The sequence below is a fragment of the Pongo pygmaeus genome, chromosome 19 (assembly GCF_028885625.2).
Source record: "Pongo pygmaeus isolate AG05252 chromosome 19, NHGRI_mPonPyg2-v2.0_pri, whole genome shotgun sequence".
Taxonomy (NCBI): domain Eukaryota; kingdom Metazoa; phylum Chordata; class Mammalia; order Primates; family Hominidae; genus Pongo; species Pongo pygmaeus.
Genome location: NC_072392.2, coordinates 62,669,076 through 62,678,557, shown reverse-complemented (window position 1 = coordinate 62,678,557; position 9,482 = coordinate 62,669,076). Strand labels below are relative to the sequence as shown.

At 38.0% G+C, this 9,482-nt stretch overlaps 1 pseudogene; it reads right to left on the bottom strand.

Annotated features, from left to right (window-relative positions):
* Window positions 1-2,829: 2,829 nt before the first annotated feature.
* Window positions 2,830-9,482, bottom strand: part of LOC129017586 (tigger transposable element-derived protein 1-like) — a 33,217-nt pseudogene continuing 26,564 nt past the window's right edge.

Sequence of the window (9,482 nt, the reverse complement as noted above, 5' to 3'; positions counted from 1 at the left end):
TGACCTGCACAAGTGGGAAATAACAGTGTCTTGGGAGCAAGACTTTCCTACCATATAGAAGCGGGTTTCATAAATGTGATTTTTTTTTAGAAGCTTTACTGACTTTTTCAGTCTGCAAGGGCTTATTAGAAGAAGCACTGCTTTACAAAACTGGGGAGCTACTGGAAGCTGGACTCTAATCTGAGTGTGATTTCCAGTGGAAATGGTGGGGCAGTGGTTCAGGAAGGAAAGGAAGCCTGGGATGGACAGACCAGGAGAAATGGCATGCCTGTGGCCTGCAGAAAGGAATAAAGCTTTGGTCCACTAAGGAGAAGATAAGAGGCTTTTAAACGGTAGTATTTAAGAAAGACATTAGGAGGACTTTCTAAATGATAACACTTCTCAATCTTTAGTGTATTATTGGTTTAAGGTCTAGCTTTTCTGCAAAATTATATTCAGGAGGGCAAGTGTGGTTTCAGCTTTATTCACTGCATGCATTCCCATCTCTCACCTAATAATGGCAGCTTCCACTGCTGTGTGTGTTGGCCATGCTTTAAGTGTTCTAGCTACATTGTTTCATGTCATCCTATGTGGTGTGCACTATTATTATTTCCCTTTTACAGGTTTAAAAATTAAGATACAAGGAAGTTATACCAGAGAGCAGATGGGGTCTCACGTATGCCAGCCAGCGGATAAGAAGGCATTGCAGAAGAGAAAAGGGTCTCATGCCACTTGAAAGTTGTAGGACCACAGTTTGAGCCCAAACAGTCTAGCTCCAGAGTCTGCATTCTTAATCACTGGACCATCAGCTCATTTAACATGGGATGAAGGAATGATCAAAAGTCTAAAAGAGCATTGAAACACTACTGTGTAGCTAAAATGTACTAGTAATAATAATAATAACAGTAATGATGATGAGGTCACAATAGTGACTAATGCTATTTACTATGTACTGGATACTTTTTATAGGGGCTTTGAGCATATATTATTTTACTTTTTTTATTTCTAATATTTGTGGGTACATAGTAGGTGTGCGTATCTGTGGGGTACATGAGATATTTTGATATAGACATAAAATTTGTAATAATCACATCAGGATAAATGAGGCATCCATCACCTGATGCCTTTATCCCCCACCCCACTTCACTACCCTTTCCAGCCTCTGGTAACTATCCTTCCACTGTCTATCTCCGTGAGTTCAACTGTTTTAATTTTTAGCACCCACAAGTGTAAGTGAGAGCATACAAAGTTTGTCTTTCTGTGCCTGGCTCATTCCACTTAACATAATCACAACTTCAGTTTTCTCCATGACATTGCAAATGACAGGATCTCATTCCCTTTTATGGCTAAATAGTACTCCGTTGTGTATATATACCACATTTTCTTTACCATTCATCTGTTGATAGACACTTAGGTTGCTTCTAAGTCTTGGCTATTGTAAACAGAGCTGCAAAAAACATGGGAGTGCAGATATCTCAAATGTACTGATTTCTTTTCTTTGGGGTATATACCCAGCAGTGGGATTGTTGGATTTTACGGTAGCTGTATTTTTAGTTTTTTTTGAGGAAACTCCAAACTGTTCTTCACAGTGATCGTACTCATTTACATTCCCAGCAACAGTGCACATAGGTTCCCTTTTCTCCACATCTTCACCAGCATTTGATGTTGGTTTTTAATCAATTTCCTTAATTAATGAGGAAAAAAAGTATTCTTTAAAAAAATTATTTCAATCACTTTTGGAGTACAAGTGGTTAAGTTCTATAGTGGTGAATTCTGAGATTTTAGTGTGCCTGCCATCCAAGTAATGTACGTTGTACCTAATGTGTAGTTTTTTTATCCCTAGCCACCCTTCCTCCCTCCCTCTTCTGATTCTCTAAAGTCCATTATATTACTGCATATTAAAAAGTCAAAAAAAAAAATAGATATTGGCTTGGATGTGGGGAAAAGGGAATGCTTATACACTGCTGGTGGGAATGTAAATTAGTACAACCTCTATGGAAAAACAGTATGGAGATTCCTCAAAGAGCTGAAAGTAGATCTACCATTTGATCCAGCCATCCCACTACTGGGTATGTACCCAAAGGAAAATAATTCATTATATGAAAAAGACACTTAAACATGTGCACGAATTTTTATTTAATCCTCACAACAGCCATGAAAAATAGCCACCATCCATATCTCTTATTTCACCAAGAAACTCATTCAGGTTTTGAGATGTTTTGCAACTTGTCCCGGGTCATAGAGCTAGTGAGTCTGACCCTGATGCCTATTACAGGCATGTCTCAGAGACATTGTGGGTTTGGTTTCAGACCACCAAAATAAAGTGGATGTTGCAATAAAAAAATTCACATGATTTTTTGGTTTTCCAGTGCATATAAAAGTTATATTTAAACTATTCTGTAGTCTATTAAGGGTACAATGGCATTATGTCTAAAAAAAAATCAGTGTATATACCTGAATTTAAAAATACTTAATTGCAGACTGAGCATGGTGGCTCACACCTGTAATCCTAGCACTTTTGGAGTCTGAGGCGGGTGGATCACTTGAGTCTAGGGGTTCAAGACCAGCCTAGGCAACAAAAAATATAAAAATTAGCCAGACTAATACAAGAATTAGTCCCGGCTACTCAGGAGGCTGAGGTGGGAGGATCACTTGAGCCTGGGAGGTTGAGGCTGCAGTGAGGTGTGATCACACCATTGCACTCCAGCCTGGGTGACAGAGCAAGACCCTGTCTCAAAAACAATAAAAATAAAAATAAGTAAATACAAATAAAAAGCTTAAATTGCTAAAGAATACAAATGCTCATCTGAGCCTTCAGGGAGTCATAACATTTTTCTTCATCATTGATGGCTGCTGACTGATCAGGGTGGTGGTTGCTGAAGGTTGAGGTGACTGTGGCAATTTCTTTTTTTTTTTTCCTCTGATTTTCTTTGATTCAGAGGGTGCATGTGGTTGTTTATTACATGGATACATTGCATACTGGTGGGGATTTGGCTTCTAGTGTACCCATTACCCAAATAGTAAACATTGTACCTGATAGGTAGTTTTTCAACCCTTGCCCACCTCCCATTCTCCTCCCTTTTGGAGTCCCTAGTGGTATTCATTATCTCCATCTTTATGTCCATGTGTACCCATTGTTTAGTTCCCACTTATAAGTGTGAACATATGGTATTTGGTTTTCTGTTTCTGAGTTAGTTCACTTAGGATAATGGCCTCCAGCTTCATTCGTGTTGCTGCAAAGGACATGATTTCCTTCTGTTTTATGGTTGTGTATTATCCCATTATGTCTGTGTGTGTGTGTATTATTCCATTATGTCTGTGTGTGTGTGTATATATGTGTGTATGTATGTCTGTGTGTGTGTGTATTATTCCATTACGTCTGTGTGTGTGTATATATATGTGTGTATGTATGTCTGTGTGTGTGTGTGTGTATGCCTAATGTGGTATATGTGTGTGTGGTATATATAAATATATATATATGTATATATTTTCTTTATCCAGTCAATCACTGATGGACACGTACTTAGGTTGGTTTCATGACTTTGCTGTTGTGAATAATGCTGCAATGAACATATGAGTACAGGTGTCTTTTTATATAATGATTTCTCTTTCTTTGGGTAGATACTCAATAGTTATATTGCTGGATTGAATGGTAGTTCTATTTTTAGTTCTTTGAGAAATCTCTATACTGTTTTCCATAGAGGTTGAAATAATTTATATTCCCACTGACAATGTATAAGCATTCCCTTTTCTCCATATCCACATAAACATCTGTAGCTTTTAGGCTTTTTAATAATAGCCATTCTGACTAACATAAGATATCTCATGGTGGTTTTAATTTGTATTTCTCTGACAATTATTGATGTTGAGAATTTTTTCATGGTTTTTTTTTTCTTTTGCTGCTTATATTTCCTCTTTTGAAAAATATCCGTTCATGTTCTTTGCCCAGTTTGTAATGTTTTTCTTTTTTCTTGTTGAGTTGTTTGAGTTCCTTGTAGATTCTGGATGTTAGTCCTTTGTCTAAGCATAATTTGCAAATATTTTCTTCCATTCTATTGGTTGTTTGTTTACTCTGTTGATTCTTTTCTTTTGCTATGCAGAATCTTTTTATTTTAATTAAGTCCCATACTGCTAAAAGTAATCTACAGATTAACACAATCTTTATCAAATTACTAATGTCATTTCTTACAGAATTAGAAAAAACAATTTTAAAGTTCACATGAAACCAAAAAAGACCCTGAATAGCCAAAACAATTCTAAGCAAAAAAAACAAAGCCAGAGGGATTGCATTGCCTGACTTCAAATTATACTACAAGGCTGCAGTGACTGAAACAACATGGTTCTGATATAAAAATAGACACATAGATCAATGGGACAGAATAGAGAACCCAAATATAAAGCCAAGTGCCTACAATCAACTGATCTTTGACAAAGTTGACAAAAATAATCAATGGAGATAGGACGGTCTATTCAATAAACGGTGCTGGGAAAACTGGCTAGACATATGCAGAAGAATGAAACTGGACCCCTATCCCTTACCATATATAAATAATTAACTCAAGATGAATTAAGGCTTAAATGTAAGATCTGAAACTATAAAAATCCTAGAAGAAAATTAGGAAAAACTCTTCTGGACATTTGCCTAGGCAAAGAATTTATGATGAAGACTCCAAAAGCAAATGCAACAAAAAAGAAAATAGACAAATGGGAAATTTTAAAAAATAACAGTGAAGTTTGCTGCATTGATTGACTCTTTCTTTCGCAAAATATTTTTCTGTAGCATATTTTGTTTAATGGCATTTTGTCCACAGCAGAACTTCTGTCATAATTTGAATCAATTATCTCAAACCCTGCTACTGCTTTATCAACCCAAGTTTATGTATTTTCAAAATCCTTTGTTGTCATTTCAACAATGTTCACAGCATCTTCACTAGGAGTAAATTGCATCTAAAGAAATCACTTTCTTTGCTCATGCATAAGAAACAACTCCTCATCTACTCAAGATTTATCATGAGATTGCAGCAATTCAGTCACACCTTTAGGTTCCACTTCTAATTCTAGTTCTCTTGTTCTTTCCACCACATCTGCAGTTACTTCCTCCACTGAAGGCTTGGATCCCTCAAAGTCAACCATGAGGGATGCAATCAGCTTCTTCAAAAATCCTGTTAATGATACTTTTACCTTCCCCCATGAATCACAAATGTTCTTAATGGCATCTAGAATGGGGAATCCTTTCCAGAAGGCTTTTGATTTAGTTTGTCAAGCTCCATCAGCAGCGATATACTTAAGAAGTATATTTCTTAAATAATAAGACTTGAAGTCTGGGCACAGTATATACAGCAGCAATAGACTTAAGAAGTATATTTCTTAAATAATAAGACTTGAAGACTGGGCACAGTGGCTCATGCCTGTAATCCCAGCACACTGAGAGGCAGAGGCGGGCAGATCACTTGAGGTCAGAAGTTCGAGACCAGCCTGGCCAACATGGTCAAAACCAGTCTCTACTAAAAGTACAAAAATTAGCCAGGTCTCGTGCCACACACCTGCAGTCCTAGCTACTTGAGAGGCTGAGGCAGGAGAATCACTTGAACCCAGGAGGCGGACATTGCAATGAGCCAAGACTGTGCCACTGCACTCAGCCTGGGCAACAGAGTGAAACTCTGTCTCAAAAAAAAAAAAAATGTGTTGAAATAACTCCTTGATCCATGGGCTGCAGAATGGGTGCTATGTTAGTAGGCATGAAAATGACATTAATTTCCTTGTAGATCTCCATCGGAGATCATCTTCATCTCCATCAGAGCTCTTCAGTAACTAGATGCATTGTCAATGAGCAGTAATATTTTGAAATAAATCTGTTTTTCTGAGCAGTACTTTTCAACAGTGGATTTAAGATATTTAGTACACCATGCTGTACACAGATGTGCTGTCTGTCATTTAGGCATTATTTTACATTATTTGCGTAGCACAAACAGAGTAGATTTATCATAATTTTTAAAGGCCCTAGGGTTTTTGGAATGATAAATGAACAATGGCTTCAACTTAAAGTCACCAGCTGCATTGGTCTCTAACAAGAGAGCCAGTCTGTCCTTTGAAGCTTTGAAGCCAAGCGTTGACTTCTCCTCTCTAACTATGAAAGTCCTAGATGTCACCTTCTTCCAATAGAAGGCTGTTTCGTCTGCATGGAAAATCTGTTGTTTAGTGTCGCCACCTTCATCAATAATCTTAGCTAGATCTTCTGGAAAAATTTCTGCAGTTTCTACATCAGCACTTGCTGCTCCACCTTGCACTTTCATGTTACGAAGGCAGCTTCTTTCCTTAAACCTCATGAACCAACCTCTGCTAGCTTCCAGCTTTTCTTTTTTACTTTAAGTTCCAGGATACATGTGCAGAACATGCAGGTTTGTTACATAAATAAACTTGTGCCATGGTGGTTCGCTGCGCCTATTGACCCATCCTCTAAGTTCCCTCCCCTTGTCCCCTACCCCCCCAAAAAGGCCCTGCTGTATGTTGTTCCACTCCCCATGTCCAGGTGTTCTCATTGTTCAACTCACACTTATAAGTGAAACCATGCAGTGTTTTGTTCTCTATTCCTGTGTTACTTTGCTGAGGATGATGGCTTCCAGATTCATCCACGTCCCTGCAAAGGACATGATCTCATTCATTTTTATGGCTGTGCAGTATTCCATGGTGTATATGTACCACATTTTCTTTGATGGGCATTTGGGTTGGTTCCATGACTTGGCTATTGTAAATAGTGCTGCAATAAACATATGTGTGCATGTGTCTTTATAGTAGAATGATTTATAATCTTTTGGGTATATACCCAGTAATGAAATTGCTGGGTCAAATGGTATTTCTGGTTCTAGATCCTTGAGGAATCACCACACTATCTTCCACAATGGTTGAACTAATTTACATTCCCACCAACAGTGTAACAGAGTTCCTATCTCCCCACAGCCTCACCAGCATCTATTGTTTCTTGACTTTTTAATAAACTCCATTCTGACTGGCATGAGGTGGTATCCCATTGTGGTTTTGATTTGCATTTTTCTAATGATAGGTGATGTTGAGCTTTTTTTCATATGTTTGTTGGCCATGTAAATGTCTTCTTTGAGAAGGCTCTGTTCATATACTTTGCCCACTTTTTTTGAGGGGTTGTTTTTATCCTGTAAATTTGTTTAAGTTCCTTGTAAATTCTGGATATTAGACCTTTGTCAGATGGGCAGCTTGCAAAAATGTTCTCCCATTCTGTAGGTTGCCTATTTACTCTGATGCTAGTTTCTTTTGCTGTGCAGAAGCTGTTTAGTTTAATTAGATCCCATTTGTCAATTTTGGCTTTTGTTGCAATTGCTTTTGATGTTTTTGTCATGAAGTCTTTGCCTATGCCTGTGTCCTGAATGGTATTGCCTAGGTTTTCTTCCAGGGTTTTTATGGTTTGGGGTTTTTGCATTTAAGTCTTTATTCCATCTTGAGTTAACTTTTGTATAACGTGTAAGGAAGGGATCCAGTTTCAGTTTTTGGCATATGGCTAGCCAGTTTTCCCAGCACCATTTATTGAATAGGAGATCCTTTCCCTATTGCTCATTTTTGTCAGGTTTGTTGAAGATCACGTGTTGTAGATGTGTGGTTTTCTGAGGTCCCTATTTTGTTCCATTGCTCTATATGTCTATTTTGGTACCAGTGCCATGCTGTTTTGGTTACTGTAGCCTTGTAGTGTAGTTTGATGTCAGGTAGCATGATGCCTCCAGCTTTGTTCTTTTTGCTTAGAATTGTCTTGGATATACAGGTTCTTCTTTGACTTCATAAGAAATTTAAAGTATTTTTTTCTAATTCTGTGAAGAATGTCAATGGTAGTTTGATAGGAATAGCATTGAATCTATAAATTACTTTGGGCAGTATGGCCATTTTCACGATATTGATTCTTCCTATCTATGAGGATGGTATGTTTTTCCATTTGTTTGTGTCCTCTCTTATTTCCTTGAGAAGTGGTTTGTAGTTCTCCTTGAAGAGGTCCTTCACATTCCTTGTTAGCTGTATTCCTAGGTATTTTATTCTTTTTGTAGCAATTGTGAATGGGAGTTCATTCATGATTTGGCTCTCTGCTTGTCTATTGTTGGTGTAAAGGAACACTTGTGATTTTTGCACATTGATTTTGTATCCTGTGACTTTGCTGAAGTTGCTTCTCAGTTTAAGGAGTTTTGGGGCTGAGATTATAAGGTTTTCTAAATATAAAATAATGTCGTCTGCAAACAGAGACAACTTGATTTCCTCTCTTCCTTTTTGAATGCCCTTTATTTCTTTCTTTTGCCTGATTGCCCTGGCCAGAACTTCCAATACTATGTTGAATAGGAGTGGTGAGAGACGGGATCCTTTTCTTGTACCAGTTTTCAAAAAGAATGCTTCCAGCTTTTGCCCATTTCATATGATAGTGGCTGTGGGTTTGTCATAAATAGTTCTTATTATTTTGAGATATTTTCCATCAATACCTAGTTTATTGAGTGTTTTTAACATGAAGGGATGTTGAATTTTATCAAAGGCCTTTTCTACATCTGTTGAGATAATCATGTGGGTTTTGTCTTTGGTTCTGTTTATGTGATGGATTACATTTATTGATTTGTGTATGTTGAACCAGCTTTGCATCACAGGGATGAAGCCAACTTGATCGTGGTATGTATTTATTTGATTTGCTGCTGGATTCAGTTTGCCAGTATTTTACTGAGGATTTCTCACATTGATGTTCATCAGGGATATTGGCCTGAAGTTTTCTTTTTTAGTTGTGTCTCCTCCAGGTTTTGGTATCAGGATGATTCTGGCTTCATCATAAAATGAGTTAGGGAGGAGTCCCTCTTTTTCAACTGTTTGGAATAGTTTCAGAAGGAATGGTACCAGCTCCTTTTTGTACCTCTAGAAGGATTTGGCTGTGAATCTGTCTGGTCCTGGGCTTTTTTTTTTGGTTGGTAGGCTATTAATTACTGCCTTAGTTCCATAACTTGTTATTGGTCTGTTCAGGGATTCAACTTCTTCCTGATTTAGTCTTGGGAGGGTGTATGTGTCCAGGAATTTTATGCATGTCTTTAGATTTTCTGGTTTATTTGCATAGAGGTGTGTATAGCATTCTCTGATTTCTCTGATGGTAGTTTGTCTTTTTTTTTTTTTTTTTTTGAGATGGAGTTTCACTCTTGTCACCTAGGCTGGAGTGCAGTGGCATGATATTGGCTCACTGCAACTTCTGCCTCCCAGGTTCAAATGATTCTCCTGCCTCAGCCTCCTGAGTGGCTGGGATTACAGGTGCCTGCCACCACGCCCAGCTAATTTTTTGTATTTTTAGTAGAGGCAGTGTTTCTCCATGTTGGGCAGGCTGTTCTCGAACTCCTGACCTCAGGTGATCTGCCCACCTTGGCCTCCCAAAGTGCTGGGATTACAGGCATGAGCCACCACACCCAGTGGTAGTTTGTATTTCTGTGGGGTCAGTGGTGATATCCCCTTCACCATTTTTTATTGTG